Genomic DNA, 22,478 nt, shown 5'->3' with positions numbered 1-22,478 from the left:
AGATGAAGGCTTTTGATCCTTCCAATGAAGTGAAATATGCCTGCGGGCTACAAGAGAAGCAAAAGCAATAATATTGTAGAAAAACTTAAAAATTCTACAATAACACCAAAAATAAACATCAAGGACTCTCAGGTTTATTGAGGGCTTTTGAGAGTGTATCATAGAGAGAAGACCAGAATGAACCCAGCCTTGGACATGAGAAAAACATGAGTGTGATTGGCAGGTGACAGATAGGTTTACTACACAAAGGAATCACGTTCAGCCATTGGTGGCCGAGGCTCCCATACAAGGTGCCATCTGCCACTCAGTTTTTAAAAGCACTCACACACTGATAGCACATCTGGAGCAATTTGGGGTTCAGTAACTTGCCCAAGGATAATTTGACATGCCGACTGAAGGAGCCGGGGATCGAACCACTGATCTTCCAATTAGTGAAAGACCCACTCTACCTCCTGAGCCAAACAAACAAGAGAAGCGTCCATGTCTCAGTCTGGTCAGTCATCCATCTGTGGAGCTGTCAGTCAAAGCCGCTGACTCTGAGGATGTTAATGCAGTCTGTAGTAAACACAATGCAGACTGCCACTGCTCTGACTCATTACACAGTATAAATACTGGATGAATGCTCTTACCAGCTAATTGTCATGAATACATACAAAATAATATACAGCCTTAAGCTGTGATGTAATGGTTTAAGCCCGCAGTAGGAGAATATTATTTGTATTTATGTAACATAGAATAAATTACATGCTTGGAAAACTACATCTACACAACTGTTGTCACATTTATGCATGTTTCTCTATTGCTTTGAACTTCGAATACCAGTTCCATAAAGCTAATAATAGAATCACTCGTGCTGCAAGGGAGAGGAGAAACATGGACACAACACAGACAGTAAACACCCTGAATTGATTGTATCAGAGTAACAGCATGCAGTGCCGTTTCTTGTTCATTCATCTGTATTCATTTTCTGTGTGCTGGAGTTTCATTAACAATTCTCAGATTTTTATGACAGATGATAACCTTGATGATTATCTATTTTAATGGAAGATTCTGTAAATCACTGGACAAGCAGATGTGTAAACTGTTCTTTATATCACTTCCACCATTGTTTTTGTTCCATTTCTTTCCACTTCCTGTTGCTACTGGTGGCTGTAATGAAATCAAGTTAAGTCTTTATCCACTGTCAGTCTTCCTCACTGTACATTAGACTGTAATATTGCTCAGATATTTGATTAAATGTTGTAGATGTTCATAGACACAATGCAACACATTCCCACTTCTGCTGTACACAGGAAGTTGATGGAAGAAGTTTATTGAAGCATATAAGGTCAAAAGGGCACATAATGACAGCCATTTCATTGAATCTATATGGCCGGTCCATATAGTAAATTTCAATTACTATTATTATTTTGAAATATCTATGAAAATTATGACTCCAGGTTTTCCTTGAAATCTGCTCTAGTTTGCGAATACTTTTTGTTTGTGTAGTTTACCCCAAATTGGACACTGCTAATTTTGCCTTTGGCCTTGATGACAACCAATATTCAATTTTACTACCACTACTATTTACTACTTTATTATAATTGGATTTTCCGTGAAATCAAATATAGTGCCTCTAATGGTAGACTCAGCCTAGAAGTCATATGTTTATCATTCATATGGTGTGTGTACATATATATATATATATGTAGTAAGCTTTAACATACACCAACTTGGTGCTCCTGGACACATCTTCAGTGATATAACATGGGGTCATTGGGTGTTTTGGGTCTTTCAACAATCAGACACCCTCTCCCAAGCAACCCAGCCAGGGTTGATCAAGCCCCGACTTGTGTCCAGGTAGCTCTACCCCACCCACGGCTCTCCTCTCCTGATCCACAGCCACCTTGATGCCACCTCTGCTGCATCAGTGGCTGACTTAATGGCTCTTCTCCTACTGGCCCCTGTGATGCCCAGCATCTTATAGACCCTACAGAGGGACTGTCCCACAAACCCTCTGCATCCCACCTCGATGGGCTCACACCTTGCTCGCCACCCATTGCTTCGGCATTCCTTCAGAGTGTTGCTGTTCAGGCTCCGAGGTAGTCCCAGCCACCTCTGCAGGAACCTGCTGACCCTCCTCTCAAAGCCCTCCACTGTAGCAGTAGGGGACTTCGTAGACCAAGAGGGGCCAGAGAATCCGTGGGAGAATGCCATGTTGGTATATCCAGGCCTTAAACTTGCCAGGGAGGCTGGGCTTTTCCACTGCAGCTAGCCAGGTTTCCAGCTCTTGGGTGGTCGCTTGTGTGGAGGCTGTGTCCCTCAGACTGCAGTCAAACACTTTACCCAAGCTCTTTACTGGTTTCTCGGTGATTGATGGAATCTGAGTACTGCCAAGTGTGAAGCGGAACTTTTCCATGACCTTCCCTTTCTTCAGCACAAGTGACCGCAACTTTGCCGGCTTGAAGCTCATGCGAGCCCAGGTGATCAGCTCCTCGAGGCCGTTCAGGATCCACCTGCACCCCGTGACAGATGTAGTCATCACCGTCAGATCATCCATGAAGGCTTGGATAGGCGACTGTCGAACTCTAGACTTGGTGAGGGGCCCCCTGCACTGGACCTCAGCAGACTTTGCCAGCATGTTCATGGCGAGCGCAAAAAGGGTAACCGAGATGGTGCAACCGGTAATTATCCCTTTTTCCAGCTTGTGCCACTCTGAGGTTGTTGACCCAGAGGAGAGTCTCAGGCTGAAGTTTGCATAGTAGTCGATGATGAGGTTTCTGACCTTGCTCGGGATGTAATGCCGATTCAGTGCCTCTTCAACTAGCTTATGGGGTATGGACCCGTAGGCATTTGCAAGGTCCAGCCACAGTACAGACAGGTCCCCCTTGTTCTCCTGGGCTTCCTTGATCAGCTGGGTGACCACACCTGTGTGCTCCAGACACCCCGGTACCTTTGGGATTCCTCCTTTCTGGACCGAGGTGTTGATGTACGAGTTCCTCAGGAGGTAGTCTGTCAGGCGGTGACAACAATGCTGAAAAAGATTTTCCCCTCAACACTGAGTAGCGAGATGGTCCTGAACTGATCGATGTTCTGTGACTCTTCCTCCTTTGGGATCCAAACCCCCACTGCAAATCTCCACTGATGAGCTACCTTGCCCCTCCTCCAGATCACCTTCAGGATCTTCCAGAGCCTGTGGAGTAGCCTTGGGCAGTTCTTGTATACCTTATAAGGTACTCTACTAGGCCCTGGGGCTGAGCTTGCTCTTGCCTTCTTGACCACCTCTTGGACCTTCTTCCAGTTAGGCTCCTTCCCATCGAAGTCCAGAGCTGGTGCAGGTGGATGAATCAGGGTCTTGCAGTGGCCCAGGTCTTGCTCCCTCAAATCATCGCTGAAGGTTTCTCTGAGGTGGTGGTTGATCTCAGCTTTGGAGCAGGTAAGTTGGCCACTGCGCTTCTGCCCTAGCAGCTGTTTTGTGAACCCAAATGGGTTTGCTAGAAAGGTAGCACGCTTCCTGGCCCTCTCCCTCCCCCTCCTCCTCCTGTGCCACTCAGCTCTCCTCAAGGTTGTGAGCTTCTTGCGGATTATGCTACGAAGCTCGGCAAAAGGTGCCCTCTCCTCCTCACTCGCCATCTTGAACTGCAGCCTCAAGCTCTTTAGCTCTTGCCTGAGCTGGTGGATCTTACTTGCTCTGTTGTTCATGGTGTAGGCGAGTTTCGCTGCTCGCTTCCCCTCCAGCCCGAATCTCTCAGCTGCTAGGCTGATGATGATGGTGGTCATTGACTGGAGGCGTCGATCAGCCTCACCCTTGGCAGTGGCTTCTAAGATGGAATCGGCATCCTCGTCAAACTAGAGCCACTCCTTGTCCTTGCTGGCTTGGGGCCACTTCACCTGACGATGTTCTGATGCTCTGTGTGAGTCTGGTGCTTGCGTCACCTGGAGGCTCCGGGCACTGTGGGGTGACTCCAGGCCTGGCTCCTTCTGCGTCTCACCAGGCGTAGTTCCTGAGTGCTGTGACACTTGCACCTTCTGCACATATTTCATCTTGGCCTGGTGGATCCTCAGACCATGTCGGTTCTTGCATACCTTGCCGCATATGCATTCCATAGTCGTTGTCGTGTTTCTGTTGCCATGTGTCGTGATTGTTTTGTCTGTCCGGGTGGGATTCTCTTCCGCCCTCCCCTCTCGGAAATCCCTGGGGGTATTTCTCCGTAGGTCAATCTGTAGCTTGTTGTAGGTTTCTTCCTCTCAGAAGAAACAGGTCGGGCTGCCAACCCTTACTGCCCCCCCCCAAAAAAGTAATATAGTAAAAATGTGCAGTAACATTTTTATTTATTCAGTTATTTATTTATTTATTTATTTATTTATTTATTTATTTATTCATAAGTATTACACATTGCACTTTCATGGGAGATGAGACGATCATGGGAGATGATAGCCTATAGCCATACCAGAGGCTCTGTGAGGCTTTACTCTACAATGTGCTTTAGCCTCAATGCTGTTGATATTAACAAGCTGATGTTTGGCAGGTATAATGTTTACCAAGTTCATCTGAGTTAAGAATGTCAGCATGCTCACATTTGCTAATTAGAGCTACACACAAAGTGCAGCTAAGGCTGATGGGAATGTTAGTTTTGCAGCTATTTGGTCCTAAACCACAGTACTGGAAAATTTTGAATTTGTGCTTGATGAAAAGGCGGCAAAGGTACAAGAATTACCCCTTTTATAATATAACAGGTCTGGACCAAAGTGGTGGATCAATTTAAGCCCTGTATACACTGTGCGATTTTGGGCCATCCCAGACTAAAGATGATCAGTGTGAAAGACACGTGGTGATATATTTAGTTGTGTCTCTAAAACAGTGGTCCTATGTTGCACAGTGAAAGAGGTTCAAGGATGGCTGTTGTCATGGTCTTGCAAATTTCAAGTCTCCCAAATTTATTAGATCCGTGTTGCACAGTGCCAAGTCCTGCCAACGCGTATGCTATATGTCACACTAGAGGCCAATGCTGTTATGTTAAACATCATGCCTATTTTGATTCCACGTTGATGGCACAAAGGGTCAGATGAAAGCTGTACACTGCCATCTGGAGCTAACTGCAAAATATTTGAATTAGGGAATCAAATATGGAATTTGACAAGTATTTGCAAAGCATCTGTTACAGGTGCTGGAACTGAAGAAAAGTCTCCTCTGGTCCAGAACCAAAACTCGCTCACCAGGTAGGAGGGGAGCCTCTTGTGCTGTCCGATCATAAAGCCTTTTATTTTGTCTGCTGCTCTTTGTAGGCTGTCAGATGTTTTCTTATAGGCATAGTGCATGGCTCCAGTCAGCATATCTACAGGAATCCTCAGGTGGCGACCAAACATGAGGAAGGCTGGCGCATATCCTGTGGAACCATGAGCAGTATTATATGCCTGGACTAGCCCTGGTAAATACTCCACCCACCTGTTCTGTTTTTCCACTTCCAGTGTGCCAAGGAGATTCAGAAGAGTTTGGTTGAGCCTCTCACAGGCTCCATTCCCCATTGGATGGTAGGGAGTAGTGCAGCTCTTTCGGCACAGTTCTTTAATTAATCTTGACTCAAAGTTAGGGCCTTGGTCTGAGTGAAACACTTCAGGACAGCCAAATGGCTGGATTACATGTGTCCATAGAGCATGGGCTGTTGTCAGAGCCATTTGGTCTGGTGCGGGGACTGCCCATGCAAACTTTGAGAACAGATCGGTCATAACCAGTATATTTTGATACTTGTCTGTGGGGCGACCCAGGGTCAAGAAATCAAGGGCCACAATGTGCATTGGTGTCTTGGGTATGAGAGGAACTAGGAGTGCTTAACCTTGTGATCTGGCCTTGTGCAGAATGCAGCGTGGGCAGGCTTGAATCCAGGTATTCACAGTCTCCTCCATTTAGGGCCAGTAAAAGTTCCTCCTCAAAAGGGACAGCGACCTCTCCAACCCTGGGTGCCCCGTCTGTTGATGGTACGTTTGCTGTAGCGGTTGGGCTTGGACAGGTGAAATGACAATCTGTTTAAGAGTCTCAAGGGTTTGCGAATCTTGTACATTTCTGCACACAACACCATCTTTTAATTCCATCCGCCTCCAATGGCTCAATAGTCTCTCTTTTCCACTGTTCTGGATCCCAACCCCAAATGTCAGGCACAGCGTCTGGGGTGTGTGGAGCTTCCCCCCCACCTCTCCATCACATTTTCTGAGCAACGTTCCATCGGGCAATTACCCCTGCGGCCACTGTTAACAATGTCACTTCACACACAAAACTAAACATTTTTTCCATCCCCACACAGGAAAAAGATACAACATAAAAGGAGTAATTTCCTGTCTCACATCCAATGTTATTTACATGCTTAAGTGCCCGTGTGGTCTGGCATACACTGGTAAGACTTTTCTGGATCTACACTCTGGGTACCATGGCTCCTAAGGGCCTTAACGAAGACTTTGACATCAGACCATACCGTTGACCTTGTTGTTTGTTATACTGATATGTATACTTTATGCTGCTTGTGTGTGTATACTTACTGAATCATCCAATGTTGATGTTGCTATGCAGTTAATCTGTCTTTAAAAATACTTATTTTAGATCCCATTTTTAGACAGAGGCGCCTCTTATTATAGTTCGTAGTTTATGATGGCTCTGTAGCTTGATTCCGCCTTACTTTACTAAAAAGGATGTCCAGATGTTGTTAATTTGTAAAATATGTTATGTAATGGGCGGCACAGTGGTGTGGTGGTTAGCACTCTCGCCTCACAGCAAGAGGGTTGCCGGTTCGATCCCGGGCGTGGGAGTTTGCATGTTCTCCCCGTGTCAGCGTGGGTTCTCTCCGGGCACTCCGGCTTCCTCCCACAGTCCAAAGACATGCAGACTGGGGACTAGGTTAATTGGTAACTCTAAATTGTCCATAGGTGTGAATGTGAGCGTGAACGGTTGTTTGTCTCTATGTGTCAGCCCTGCGATAGTCTGGCGACCTGTCCAGGGTGTACCCTGCCTGTAGCTGGGATAGGCTCCAGCCCCCCCGCGACCCTCAAGAGGATGAAGCGGTTAGAAGATGAATGAATGAATGAATGAATGTTATGTAATTTAAATTGTGTCCACATATTGTCTGCATGTGGATTTATATTACTTTGGTATTTAGGTACCTTATATGTACTTCTCAGTGTACCTTGCTATATTTTTCATACACTGAACAAAAATATAAACGCACCACTTTTGTTTTTGCTCCCATTTTTCATGAGCTGAACTCAAAGATCTTAAACATTTTCTATACACACAAAAGACCATTTCCTCACAAATATTGTTCACAAATCTGTCTAAATCTGTGTTAGTGAGCACTTCTCCTTTGCCGCAATAATCCATCCCACCTCACAGGTGTGGCATATCAAGATGCTGATTAGACAGCATGAATATTGCACAGGTGTGCCTTAGGCTGGCCACAATAAAAGGCCACTCTGAAATGTACAGTTTTATCACACCGCACAACGCCACAGATGTCGCAAGTTTTGAGGGAGCGTGCAATTGGCATGCTGATTGCAGGAATGTCCACCAGAGCTGTTGCCTGTGAATTGAATGTTCATTTCTCTACCATAAGCCATCTCCAAAGGCGTTTCAGACAGTTTGGCAGTACATCCAACCGGCCTCACAACCACAGACCACGTGTAACCACACCAGCCCAGGACCTCCACATCCAGCATGTTCACCTCCATGTATTTTTCAAATGTATTTGCTTGATATTTTTCTGTAAGTATTTTTCCAAACTGATTGATACCAAGGGCAGCACGGTGGTGTGGTGGTTAGCACTCTCGCCTCACAGCAAGAGGGTTGCTGGTTCGATCGCCTGGAGTTTGCATGTTCTCCCTGTGTCAGCGTGGGTTCTCTCCGGGCACGCCGGCTTCCTCCCACAGTCCAAAGACATGCAGATTGGGGACTAGGTTAATTGGTAACTCTAAATTGTCCATAGGTGTGAATGTGAGTGTGAATGGTTGTTTGTCTCTATGTGTCTATGTGCCCTGCGATAGTCTGGCGACCTGTCCAGGGTGTACCCTGCCTCTCGCCCGATGTCAGCTGGAATAGGCTCCAGCCCCCCCGCGACCCTCAAGAGGATGAAGCGGTTAGAAGATGAATGAATGAATGACTGATACCAATTGACACCAGCTGTGTTATGGGCGGGTATCTTCTTAAGCTACCAACTCTCTATCTATCCATGTAACAGCAGTTTGAGAAAGAGAAAGTTTGAGAAAGAGCCTTGTGCTCTAAACGTCTATAATAAAAAAGCCTTCAATGGGAGCTGAGACTTAGTGTGCGGTACATTTTTTCCATTTTTCATGACTTTTATATATGTGTATCCAGCACCCACTCCAAATGGACCTTGGGATGTGCGTGTTTTTTGACTATTTCTGCAGGGTTGGAGCTTTAACCACTCTCACAAGCCGTTCCTCTCCTGGTTTTTCTCCAGCTTGGTCAACATTATTGTTGTCCTTCCCGGGGCAGTATTTGATGGTATAGTCAAAGTTACCCAACTGTGCAACCCATCTTTGTTCCACAGCCCCCAGCTTTGCTGTTTGTAGATGTATTAGTGGGTTGTTATCTGTCACTACAGTAACCTTTGCCCCCCACAGATATTCTTTAAACTTCTCCACTATTGCCCACTTCATAGCAAGAAGTTCTAGTTTAAATGAACTGTAGTTTGAATCATTGCGTTCAGGCGGGTGAAAGCTCCTGCTAGCATATGCAATTACATGTTCCAGGCCATCTTGTTCCTGGGCCAGGACAGCCCCAAGTCCACAATTACTGGCATCAGTGTAGACAGTAAATGGGAGTGTGTAATCAGCATATGCTAAAATCAGGGCTTGGAGAAGCTCTTGTTTCAGTTGTTGGGAGGCTGCTTCACACTGATCAGTCCACTGAATAGAGGGTGAGCGCCGGCCGGGCTGCACCCAGTACCAGCTGAAAGTTCATTAAGGGGTTTAGAAATTTTTGAAAAGCCCCGTATGAAACGCCTGTAATGTCCCACAAACCCTAGGAATGCACGGACTTGCCTTACAGTGCTGGGGGGCTGCCAATCCACAACAGCTGCCCCTTTGTCAGGGTCAGACTCCCTGGCTGGTGACCACATGTCCTAAAAACTTCACTTGTTTCTGGAAAAGCTGGCATTTCTCTGGGTGGAGTTTGAGGCCATAGTGTCCCAGGGCTTGGAACACTGACTCCAGATGGTCCAGGTGATCTGAAAAACTTCTGGAGAACACAATCACATCATCCAAATACACAAGAGCTGATTCTGTTAACTGCTCTCCCAAGCACCTCTGCATTAATCTTTGAAAAGTAGTGGGTGCATTGCAAAGGCCAAACGGCATCCTTTTGAACTCAAACAGACCAAATGGTCTTTCTTTGTCGCTTTCCTCAAACTCAACCTGCCAATAGCCACTGGCTAGATCCAATGAGGAATACCACTCTGCTTTGTTCAGGTTTGTCAGAGAGTCTTCAGTACGGGGCAGGGGGAAGGCATCTTTGTGGGTGACATTGTTAAGTTTGCGGTAGTCCAAGCAAAACCGCCAAGCTCCACACTTCTTTTGTACTAAGACAATAGCGGCGGCCCAGAGGCTACAACTGTCCTTGATAAGCCCTCCCTCCAACATGCCTTTCAGTAGACTACGGATCTCCTTATAAAGTGTAGGGGGCACTGGTCTAAACCTTTCACGAACAGGCTCTGCATTACCTTTGGGGATGCACTGATGTTTCACAACATCAGTGCATCCGCAGTCTTCCTCGTGGGTGAAGAAGGCAAGTTGTCATTTGTGGAGCAGTTGGTCCAGCTGCTGTTGTTCCCCCTCTGTCAGACCAACTCCCTTAAGGGAGAAACCAGCATTTCCACCAGCCGCCTGCAGCAGCTCCTGGTCAGCGTCAATGAGGCCAACCTTCAACACCCCTGGACTGACCTCTACGAGGGAGAACTCCTTGCCCTCCTGCACTCTCCCAGGGTCGATGGCAGAAACAGTGGCCAGCCTCTGGAGCCTGCTGAGATCAACAGCATAAGGGTGTACATTCCTGACCCTTAAGGGTATCCGACCACTCCCCACTGTAACTAGAGCCCTAGCTACCTCTACACCCCCATTTTCCTCTAAGGGTTCCACCAGGTCATAGCATTGCTGCCTTGAAGAGTCAGGGGGGATCTTTGCCCATACTAGGGCTTCACTCTGTGCAGGGATGGTCACTGTGGAGCGGCTGGCTAATCTGGCTGTGGCCTGCCATTTGTTGCTAATGGAGGCTGCGTGAATATGTTGACAGTCCACAAAAATGCTATTCCACTCCCTACGGAAAACTGGGGACCCGGAGCAGTTTAAGCCTGAATTCTTTCTGTGCAACAATTCCTCCCAACAATCTGCAATTACATTCATTCCTAGAATGGCCTTGTTGGCTCCCATGATGTCATCTTTATCTACCACTATACCATGTGCGGGGACCTGGACTCCGCAAACCTGGATGTCAGCAACCATGTAGCCTACATAGGGTATGGTCTGTCTTGGTCAACCATCTCCCACTCCTCCCTCTCACACCTCAACACCCTCCTGCTTGACCTCCCCTCCTCCTCCTCCCCAACCCCACGTGTCGTCACCTCCACAGTGTGCTTCACTGTTGACCATGTGAGAAGACAGCTGATGAGACTCCACTCAAATAAGGCTGCAGGCCCTGATGGTGTCAGCCCCAGGGTGCTCAAAGCCTGTGCCCCCCAGCTATGTGGAGTACTTCAGCATGTCTTCAACATGAGCCTGAGTCTCCAGAGGGTCCCCTTGCTGTGGAAGACATCCTGCCTCGTTCCTGTGCCAAAGACGTCGCATCCCAGTGGCTCCAAGGACTACAGACCCGTGGCATTGACCTCCCACATCATGAAGACCCTGGAGAGACTCGTCTTGGAGCAGCTCCGGCCCATGGTCAAGCCACTTTTGGACCCCCTCCAATTCGCCTATCAGCCCCGACTTGGAGTTGAGGACGCCATCATCTACCTGCTCAACCGTGTCTACACCCATTTGGATAAGCCGAGCACTGTGAGGGTCATGTTTTTTGACTTCTCTAGTGCGTTCAACACCATATGTCCTGCTCTACTGGGTGACAAGCTGACAGCAATGCAGGTGGATGCCCCCCTGGTGTCCTGGATTGTAGACTACTTGACTGGCAGACCACAGTATGTGCGCTTGCAACGCTGTGTGTCAGACAGAGTGGTCAGCAATACTGGGGCCCCGCAAGGGGACTGTCCTCTCTCCCTTCCTCTTCACCCTCTACACCACGGACTTCAGCTATCGCACTGAGACCTGCCATCTTCAGAAGTTTTCTGATGACTCTGCTATAGTTGGATGTATCACCAAGGGTGATGAGGATGGATACATCCTGATACAGGGCTGTTGTGGATAACTTTGTCACATGGTGTGAGCAGAACCATCTGCAGCTCAACGTGGCAAAGACAAAGGAACTGGCGGTGGATCTGAGGAGGACCAAGACACCGGTGACCCCTGTTTCCATCCAGGGGGTCAGTGTGACATTGTGGAGAGCTATAAGTACCTGGGGTACACATTGACAATAAACTGACTGGGTTAAGAACACTAACGCGCTCTACAGGAAGGGCCAGAGCCGTCTCTATTTTCTGAGGCGACTGAGGTCCTTCAACATCTGCCGGACTATGCTCAGGATTTTCTATGAGTCTGTGGTGGCCAGTGCTATCCTCTATGCTGTTGTGTGCTGGGGCAGCAGGCTGAGGGTGGCGGACGCCAACAGACTCAACAAACTGATCCGCAAGGCCAGTGACGTCGTGGGAATGGAGTGTGACTCTCTGATGGTGGTGTCAGAGAGGAGGATGCTGTCTAAGCTACGAACTATCTTGGACAATGTCTCACACCCACTCCACCATGTGCTGGTCAGGCACAGGAGTACTTTCAGTGGGAGACTCATACCACCAAGATGTACCACTGAGCGCCACAGGAAATCATTCCTGCCTGTGGCCATCAAACTGTACAACTCCTCCCTCTGAGTGGCCCTGTGACTATTTCACACACTGCAATAATTTAATCTAACTTGTGCAATAACCCCATTCACCCTGACTGTATATATTTTGTTTGTGTAAATAATCTTGTTCAGTTTACAATATATATATATATGTGTATATATATATATATATATTTATTTAAGTTTATGTTTGTTAATAATTCCTGTTTATTTAACTCTATATTTGTTAATACTAATGTTTAAATTTCTTATATTTTCACGTATCTTTCCTCTCTTGCAAGGAGCAACTGTAACATAAACAATTTCCCCTCGGGGATCAATAAAGTATTTCTGATTCTGATTCTGATTCTGATGTTCAGGGCGTTTACAGCTCCTTAGCTGTTTGTGCTTGAGGAATTCGTTACATACACTTTCACTGAACAGGGTAACCTGGGAACCAGTATCCACTAAGCACTTAATGTCTACATCATCTACTTTGACATTTACTATGGGGCAGTCTCCACTCATTTTAACATCAGGGCTGCAGTTGGTGGGGTTGCTTTCAGAAGGTCCGGACACTTGACCTGCAGTGGCCGGAGAAATTAAAAATCCTGATAAGCTGTCTTGGAGGGGCAATAACGGCTAATGTGTCCCACTTCACCACATACATTGCATATTGGTCGTCCCTGAGGATCCCATTTGTATTTAGCATTGGTGGGCAGGGCTCCAGGTCTATGAGCTCAATTGGGGCCTGTAGCAGCACGAGGGCGAGGGTCAGCCTGAGTGGGTCTGTGAGAGTCTCTCAGCTTATCTAAAATAGTCTTGGTGATGGCAGTCATTTGTTCTTTTATCTCATTTAAAATCTCTGTACACAGCTCTTGTTTTCAGTCTTTTAAGGATTTTTAAACACCAGGGGTTGGTCTACTCACCGCCAAGCAGCCAGAGGGCATCCATTGCTCCCCCTGTTCCTCCTCCAGCTCTAGTACCTCCATTTTTACCTCATCAAAAGACACACGAGGGGTTTTCCTAACTGGTCGCCGGAGCTCCTGGCGGATGGGGCCCTCCTTCAGACCCATGATGAACTGATCTCTCAATAAGACGTCCCCATGTTCCAAGCCGGTAGCATCCTTCTGTTTCAACCTAGAAAACAGCTCACGTAAACGGAGAGAGAAAGACCTGAGAGACTGATTTGGTTCTTGCCTACAGTTGAAAAACTGAGCCCTCAAGGTGGAAGCATGTGTGTTATCACCGTACAGTTCAGACAATATGTCAAAATTTTTCTCAGGAGTATCTCTATCAGTTCTTTCTAGAGTCAAAATCTCCCGTTTTGACTCTCCTTCTAATAAGACCAGCATAAAGTCTGCCTTTTGAGAGTCTCTGATTGGCTGGAAACCCAGCATTGTCTCCACCTGGGATCTCCATTCTCCAAACTTACTCTCAGACCCAGTGCCGCTGAATTTTGGCACCCATGGGCCCATAAAAAAAGGCATCATCATAGGCTGTCCTGTGACTTGTGTTTCGTCGTCTCACATGCTGAAAAGACAGAGCTCAGCCAAGCAGAACTATCCTGCTGACAACGCCAAATGTCACGGGGAGTGAAACCTTGAATTATCCTATCTACATTTCTACTGGGGAGGAGTCTGTCAATCAGCGCACAAACAGCAAGTTCTTTACAAAAAATTTTTTTAAAAACTAAATAAAATATTTGCTGAAATAGTCCAAGACTAAAGTCTCTTAAAAAAGTCCAGTTCACCAACACACCAGCTGCTAAGAGTTCAGGGTCCAGGGAAGAGCCTCTTCTTGTATCAGCCGGGTCAGGCTGCATCCAGAAGTGGAGCGGTAGAGAGCTTAGCTGAGAGGAGGCGTGAAGCACGTCTCACTCCTCCGCAGATCCCACAGCGCCTCCTGTCTGTCTCTCTCTCTTCGCTTGCTCCTTCAGCTCCGCTGCACAGGTCTCTCTAGGCCACCGTCACACGCCGGTCCCTCTGCCTGCAGTACTTCGCTGCCGTGCTCTCCTTACAGCCCCCTGTTCAGATCTGTTGCCCCAGCCTCCAGACGCTTCCTCACGGCTCCATGGCTGCCCGTCGGCTCTGTGTCCTGACTCTCTCTCATCACCTGAATCCCACACACATGTGTTGCTAAAAAGGGACCCAAACCTCACCAGCACCAATCACAATTGCTGCTGTTCAGTGGACAGGTGCAGCTAATCATGGCAATCAGTGCGGTGCACTCGCTAACCACAGGAGGGGGGCGGGGGAGGGGGGGGGCACACACACCAAAACATACACATACACCCTGTGACACGTGGCCCAGTGAATCCCAACACTATTACACTTAAACACTTTTTAGTCATTGTGCTTGACAACATGGCAGCTAACACACTGATAGCATGATGCTAATGCCACTCACAAGATTTAAATCTGCTGTTAGCAGATCATTTAACACTGACAAGATACCTCTTAGAGCTGGTAATATGCTCTGCTCTGCTATGCTTTGCAGTGTCTTTATGTACTAAAATTACCATTAACTGACAATAAATCTGTTTTAACACCCCCCTGTAACAATAAAACACAGCAGTTATCACTCTATCAAGCTTTATTTTGATTTGTGTATCGCTGTGGCACTGCCATAAATCATACTCTTGTGGCACTATGGCTGGGCTACAATATAATCTATACACTGTCAGAGTATTTCATTGAGGGCAGTTTCTCGTGTTGCTGAACTTGAGCATCTCCATGGCAACTACATAAATGTTTTTCCTTGCACAGACACAGGCCATCATTTGCAGGCCCATGCTGAAAAATGTGCCTCCATCTTGTGACAGATCTGTATTGTCTGCTGCAGTCATTGCCACTGAGCACAGTGTCATCGGTTGATCTTCACTGTGAAAGTTTTTCTGGACTCACAATTGCTGTGTATTTATCTTCTTCTGCTGCGTTTATTGTGCACACTCAACACAGGTCTAATGGTGCTTCCTTCACATGCTGCACAACAGAGAAATAAAACTACTTAGCAGAGCAAGGACTTCATCAGCTTTACCTTGGATATTGCTGCAGATGATCCCCAGAGATTTGTTTTCATCTTTCATGCGTGAAAATCTCAAGAAACAATCAAGCCCCAGATTCTGGCTTAAAACATCACCCAGTAATGTCTTTGATGCCCTCACCTTGATCTGCAGCAACCTTAAATAAATCAAGATATCTACACAATCCCTGAGAAACACTGCGTGTCTCATTCATCACACAGTGTGCTAGTTTTCACACATTCACAACCATTTTTTTTATCAATCATGCAACCCAAGGACCGTGTTGCAGAGAAAACAACGCCAGTGTTTTGAAACCGAGCCTGCAGCAGGCTTGACAGAAGTACGGAAAGTTTGTTATATGATTCAACCGAGAGCTTGCCATGTGAAATAGGAGAAAATCTACCAATGCAGCAGCTTTACAAGGAGCTGTGAAGGTTGGGTGAATTTCAGTCCTCAGGTGGGGAGTTAATGGGTTATTCCAGATGAATAAAACTATGGGTTTATTTGTGTGGCTTAGCAAAGATCTGTGAAGAGAGAGGAAGAGCGCACACCAGGGTTGGAGAGGTGCTGACCATTGATGAAAATATACAAATTTGAAAAAAATGTCACGTGCACACTCCAAGACTCGATGCAAAAATGTTTTCTTTTATTCAAGTACCAACGTTTCGACTAGACCGTCTTTATCAGGGTATTACAAGACACTGAGCTACCAAACATTTTATAAGACACACAGGTGAGCTCAATGATGAGAGGGAGTGTCTTCAAATACAGGCACATGCCATGGGAGGAGCCGACAATCAACACAAATTGCCACACAGATGAAACAGGAAAAAAGCACAAAATGATCAAAGCTCAATTTCCATTCAAGTATAACCTTAAAGACTAAAAAAGTCAGAATATATACAATTCAAAAGTACACTTCAAAAACACTTGCATTCTTTTCAGTTATCAGAAAGTAACAGACAATAAAAAATATCATTATCTTAAATACAGCCAGATCAGGAAAGTATAATGCACTTAAACAACACTTAAAGTGGAAAAGAGCAGAATGCTTCTGTTTCTTGAAAAATGAATTTCTATATGAGGGAGAGACTGCAAAAACAATTGTTAGGACTTTGAAATAAGACATCTAAATATATGAAACATAATTGTAAATGATTAAGTAGAAAAATGTTAAGTTTTGAATACAATTTCAGAAAAAGAATTTTTAGGAAAAAACTGAATTTAGAAAAACTCTACTTACAATAGTAATGGTAGATAATTGAAATAGAAAAAAAAGTTCAATTTTAGGAATTTTGGAAAAATGTTTAAGGATTTAGAATCTACATAAAACTTTAAACACTCTTGTTGAAAGTATAGATCCAGAAAGCTTCTCTTTTCAACAAAAGAGTATCTTTTGTTGAAAAGAGAAGCTTTCTGGGTCTATATTTTAAGCACTCTTGCTCCCAGTGGCCTTAATGTTGAGTTTAACATGTCAAACCTTTTCTTTGACTCCAAACCTTTTCTTTGACTCTAGATTGTCCTGTGTCTTATAGGCATTGTGATGCATTTTCTAATCCTTTATCCTTAACTTCCTTTTATGTAGCTTGTTCTAAATCCTTTCCAAAATTCCAAAATTTTTTCTATTACAATTATCTACCATTACTATTGTAAGTGGAGTTTTTCTAAATTCAATTTTTTCCTAAAAATTATATTCAAAATTTAACATTTTTTCTACTTAATCATTTACAGTTATGTTTCATATATTTAGATGTCTTATTTCAAAGTCCTAACAATTGTTTTTGCAGTCTCCCCCTCTAATAGGAATTCATTTTTCAAGAAATTTTGCTCTTGTCCACTTTAAGTGGTGTTTAAATGCATTATTCTTTTCCTGATCTGGCTGTATTTAAGATAATGATACTGATATTGTCTACTACTTTTTGATAACTGAAAAGAATGTAAGTGTTTTTGAATTGTACTTTTGAATTAGGCACTGCTAATTTTCAAATTAGCAAAGATCTGTTACACAGCTTCACTGCTACATTTAACGCCAAGCAGGCCAAGAAACATTGAGCAAAAAATAAACAAGTTTCTTCCAAACTTGTTTAATACATTCAGAACCCATTTATGGGTTCCCATTTACTCCAAACACACACACACACACACACACACACACACACACACACACACACACACACATACACAAAAAGTATTTGTTGGATTACTGATAAAGGTGAAGTTTCAACAGTTTCCAGTACAGAGCTCTTAATTTGAAGGACTGTTTCCTGCTGCAGATAACAAGCGTCGCTATAATGTGCAGTGTTTTAGTACAGGGATACTCAACTTGTTTTGTCCAGAGGCCACTTTTGCCAAAAAAAACCAGGAAGCCAGGGGCCTGTTAATAAACAAACATTTATAATATTTATCAGCATATATAATAAATACATTGGCTGTTTTCAACATATCAACCAAATTGGTTTTAAGCTCTTTCCCTATACAAAGCCCTAAATGTTGCTCGAATGTACAGGAACGACGCCCTGCAATGCTTTTTTTCCTCCAAGCTAGGATTGGATTATATGCAGTTCACATGATCCGGTCAAAATTAATATATATATTTTAAATGCCTGAAAAAAAAAGCCCACCCTGGATCCAGAGGTGTTAGCCAACTATAGACCAATATCTAATCTTCCCTTTATGTCAAAGATCCTTGAGAAAGTAGTCGCAGACCAGCTGTGTGATTTTCTCCATGATAATAATCTATTTGAGGAATTTCAGTCAGGATTTAGAGTGCATCATAGCACTGAGACAGCACTAGTTAAAATTACAAATGACCTTCTGATTGCTTCAGACAAAGGACTTGTCTCTGTACTTGTTTTATTAGATCTTAGTGCGGCGTTTGACACAATTGACCATCAAATTCTACTGCAGAGACTGGATCACTTAATTGGCCTAAAAGGTTCTGCACTGAGCTGGTTTAAATCTTATTTATCTGATCGTTTTCAGTTTGTTCACGTTCATAATGAATCGTCCTTACGTACCAAAGTTTGTTTTGGAGTTCCGCAAGGTTCTGTGCTCGGACCAATCCTATTTACTCTATATATGCTTCCCCTAGGTAACATCATTAGAAATCACTCTATAAATTTCCATTGTTATGCGGCTGATACACAGTTGTATTTATCGATGAAGCCAGAAGAAAGTAATCAATTAACTAAACTCCATAACTGCCTTAAAGACATAAAAACCTGGATGAGCACCAATTTCCTGATGTTAAATTCAGACAAAACTGAAGTTATTGTTCTTGGCCCCAAACAACTCAGAGACTCTTTATCTGATGACATAGTTTCTCTAGATGGCATTGCTCTGGCCTCTAGCACTACCGTAAGAAACCTCGGAGTAATATTTGATCAAGATTTGTCTTTTAATTCTCATTTAAAACAAACCTCACGGACTGCATTTTTTCATCTGCGTAATATTGCGAAAATTAGGCCTATCCTGACACGAAAAGATGCAGAAAAATTGGTCCACGCTTTTGTTACCTCAAGGCTGGATTACTGTAACTCTCTATTATCAGGTAGCTCTAGTAAGTCCTTAAAAACTCTCCAGCTAATTCAGAATGCAGCAGCACGTGTACTAACAGGAACTAAGAAACGAGATCATATTTCTCCTGTTTTAGCTTCTCTGCACTGGCTCCCTGTAAAATCCAGAATTGAATTTAAAATCCTACTGTTAACTTATAAAGCTCTAAATGGTCAAGCTCCGTCATATCTTAGAGAGCTCATAGTGCCTTATTATCCCACCAGAACTCTGCGCTCTGAGAACGCAGGGTTACTCGTGGTCCCTAAAGTCTCCAAAGTAGATCAGGAGCCAGAGCCTTCAGCTATCAGGCTCCTCTCCTGTGGAATCATCTTCCTGTTACGGTCCGGGAGGCAGACACCGTCTTCACATTTAAGACTAGACTTAAGACTTTCCTCTTTGATAGAGCTTATAGTTAGGGCTGGCTCAGGCTTGCCCTGTACCAGCCCCTAGTTAGGCTGACTTAGGCCTAGTCTGCCGGAGGACCCCCCTATAATACACCGGGCACCTTCTCTCCTTCTTTCTCTCTCTCTCTCGTATTCTATTACTGCATCTTGCTAACTCGGCCATTCTGGATGTCACTAACTCGGCTTCTTCTCCGGAGCCTTTGTGCTCCACTGTCTCTCAGATTAACTCATATCGCAGCGGTGCCTGGACAGCGTGACGTGTGTGGTTGTGCTGCTGTCGTGGTCCTGCCAGATGCCTCCTGCTGCTGCTGCCATCATTAGTCATTAGTCATACTTCTACTGTTATTATACACATATGACTATTGTCACACTTGTATACTGCCAGATATTAATACATACTTTCAACATATTGTACTACAGTAGCCAGAACTGTAACTATAATATTATTACTTTCAATAATGCTATTGTAAGCTACTGTCATTACCTGCATCTCTCTCTCTCTCTCTCTCTCTCTCTCTCTCTCTTTCTCTGTCTCATTGTGTCATGTGGATTACTGTTAATTTATCATGCTGATCTGTTCTGTACGACATCTATTGCACGTCTGTCCGTCCTGGAAGAGGGATCCCTCCTCAGTTGCTCTTCCTGAGGTTTCTACCGTTTTTTTCCCCGTTAAAGGGGTTTTTTTGGGGAGTTTTTCCTTATCTGCTGTGAGGGTCATAAGGACAGAGGGATGTCGTATGCTGTAAAGCCCTGTGAGGCAAATTGTGATTTGTGATATTGGGCTTTATAAATAAAATTGAATTGAATTGAAGATCCACTCATTACTAAAAGTGTATGTCATCCAAGAGACACAATAAAAACTAATGGAATGGTCAAAGTTGTCATATTGAAATTGAAGGTTTGCTGATGGATTCACATCACCAACTCATGCACTGAATAACATTACAAGTAAACGTTCCACCTTAAAAGCCTAAAAGCTTAAAACCAGTCATCACAGTGAATCAATTTGTTTTTCTCAGTCTACAGCTGCTGCTGGAGGAAACAAAACATCCTTTTATTTCATAGTTATAATTTACTAATATAAGTAATAAGACTTGCCACGGTATGACCAGCAGTTACATAAGCTTCACAACCAGCATCAACTCAGCCCTGAGCAAGAGTGACTGTCTGCTATTGACCAATCAAGTTCCATCTTTTAGTACCTGACCAAAAATGGGGATGGTAAAGAATGGTTCCACTGGTGCCATCCACATCTTTTCACAGTGGAAACGGAAAAAATGCAGTTCCCCATTTAGTAACACTGACAGAGAAGAAGTTGAAGTGGGTCATTCCACAGTGTATCTTAATACAAGCACAACACAGTCTTAACTTGCCAAACCAGCATTTTCATACTGGGCACTCTGGCCTTGGGATGTTTCACAAAATATTGAAAACATATCAGGCATTCGAAAACCACATTCAAAACATGAGGGCTGTTACAGAGGGTTGTAACCGTCTACAGCTCTCCAATGCTTCTGTTTCTATGTTACTGTGGTATTTGTAAATATAAATTATTTTTTTAATCCTCTATGTAAGATTCTCTATGCTGCCATTATCTTTTTGTAGGGAACATAAATTAGGCGTCACATGGAGGCACCAATTATGATGGGAACAACAATATCAGGCCTCACCATGGGGCACCACTTATGTTGGGAAAAATTCTTCTGGTGATACTATAAAAGAGGGGATACTATGTGTTGTGATCTAGGCACCAGTGCTATGGGACTTAAGCCTTAACACGGGCCTGACCTTGTAATAGATCTCCAGTTAAAGTATCAAATTGGATATTGTAAATAATTAGTAATTATTAATAATAATTAATAATTATGTTAAATAATGTGACTTAATTAACATTAAATCACCTCGTGGGGCACCATTCCCATAAAGGGAAAAATGATAACGAATTAACGATATCAGTCTCATAAAATACGCTAAACTATTAATTTGGAATTTTTGATTTATAGTTAAATTAATAACCATAACCAAAATTAACAGTAAAGCCTGAAGGATTTCGAAGTTCTTGATGCAGCAGAGGTTGACTATTCATTCACTCTTGTGCAACATTAAACAGACAGCCGGTATGATTCCAAAGAATTCTATTTATTAACAAAGTAAGTGAAGAAAAACCAAAACACACAAATTCTAGTTAAATAACTATATACAAGCTTGGTGTGTATATATGTGTGTGTGTGTGTGTGTGTGTGTGTGTGTGTGTGTGCGTGCTTGTGTGTGTGTGTGCGTGAGAGAGAAAGAGAGAGAGAGAGAAAGAAAGAAAGATGAAGGCGGGTGTGGTAATCAAGGGGCTGTTTGACCTACAAAACAAAATGGCTGACAACAGGGAACGACAAGATGGCCGAATCAAAGCTGGCTTCAGATCGGGGGAGGGGTTTGGCTGACCGTGTGGTCAGGACAAAGACAAAGGAAGAGAAGCAGGAACTTTGAGATGCCTGGTTGGCTGTAGCTCTGTTGAAAGCCTATTTGTAAATGAGTCTATGAGAATGTGATATGTGTTGCAAACGGTCTGGATTAGTGCAGAGGATGTTTAGTTGTGTGCAAGAATCTGTCTGTGAACAGCATTAGCAAACTAAACACTTAGCTTTGGCGAAGCCAACTAATCAATGATCTAACTGCCAGCAATCACAACAATAACTCAGTAAACAGCATTAAATCACATACAACAAGTCAAACAGTCTTGCTTAGCCTGTACAGCTGTGATAAAGCTATGCCCAGTTGTTACATTACCGATCCTTGAATGGATGGGAGAAAGAGTCACTTGATGGTGTACTGCTTTGTTAGCTGGCAGAGGAAGGTGGGAAAGAGCTGTGGTTCCAGATGTAGTCTTTATTGTGTCCTTTTTTCCAAAGGTGAAACTCTGAGGAAGCTGGTCACTCAGGGTCTTTGCAGAGTTAGACACTGTCTACTAACTCCTGTGAATCTGCCCGGCTTTTGGAGGAGACCAGGAGCTGCTCTCGACGCTAAAGCTTGACACACTCCGGGGCAGGCAGCTGCAGGTGTGGATGCCAGCCGGAGTCACCGGCGACCAGTGGATCTTCTTTTGCTGTAAAATTGGAGGTTTTCAAACGGGGCTTCTGAGCGCGGGGAGCTCGCGGCGCTGGAGCCGTTCACTCCGAATATTCCTCCAGTTTGCTGCTTCCAGTCCACGCTTGTCCAACGCTAACCGGGGGGCTAATCAGCTGAGAGGTCCACGCTAACACCTGTGCTAACCGGGGGGGCTAACATCACCAGTGGCACTCAGTGGGGTTGCACCGACGGATATAAGCCCAGCAGCTGAGAGGTCCACGCTAACACCACCAGCGCTAACCGGGGGGCTAACACCACCAGCGGCCCTCAGCGGGGTCGCGCCGACATCTTGCATATCAAAAGTGTTAGAAAAAATTGTAAACAAGCACCTTAAGGATTATTTGGGTGTCTATAATATTTTGTCTGATGTTAAGTCTGGTTTTCGATCTAGTTATGGCTGTATCACTGCAACACT

General features: G+C 44.4%; 1 pseudogene; it reads right to left on the bottom strand.

The window, feature by feature from the left end:
• Positions 1 to 1,845: 1,845 nt before the first annotated feature.
• LOC125901431 (uncharacterized) lies at positions 1,846 to 4,074 on the bottom strand (annotated as a pseudogene).
• Between the last annotated feature and the right edge of the window lie 18,404 nt (positions 4,075 to 22,478).

This window comes from Epinephelus fuscoguttatus, linkage group LG14 (assembly GCF_011397635.1).
Source record: "Epinephelus fuscoguttatus linkage group LG14, E.fuscoguttatus.final_Chr_v1".
NCBI classification, from domain to species: Eukaryota; Metazoa; Chordata; class Actinopteri; order Perciformes; family Serranidae; genus Epinephelus; species Epinephelus fuscoguttatus.
The sequence above is the reverse complement of the archived record's forward strand: the minus strand, read 5'-3'. Positions and strand labels throughout refer to the sequence as shown.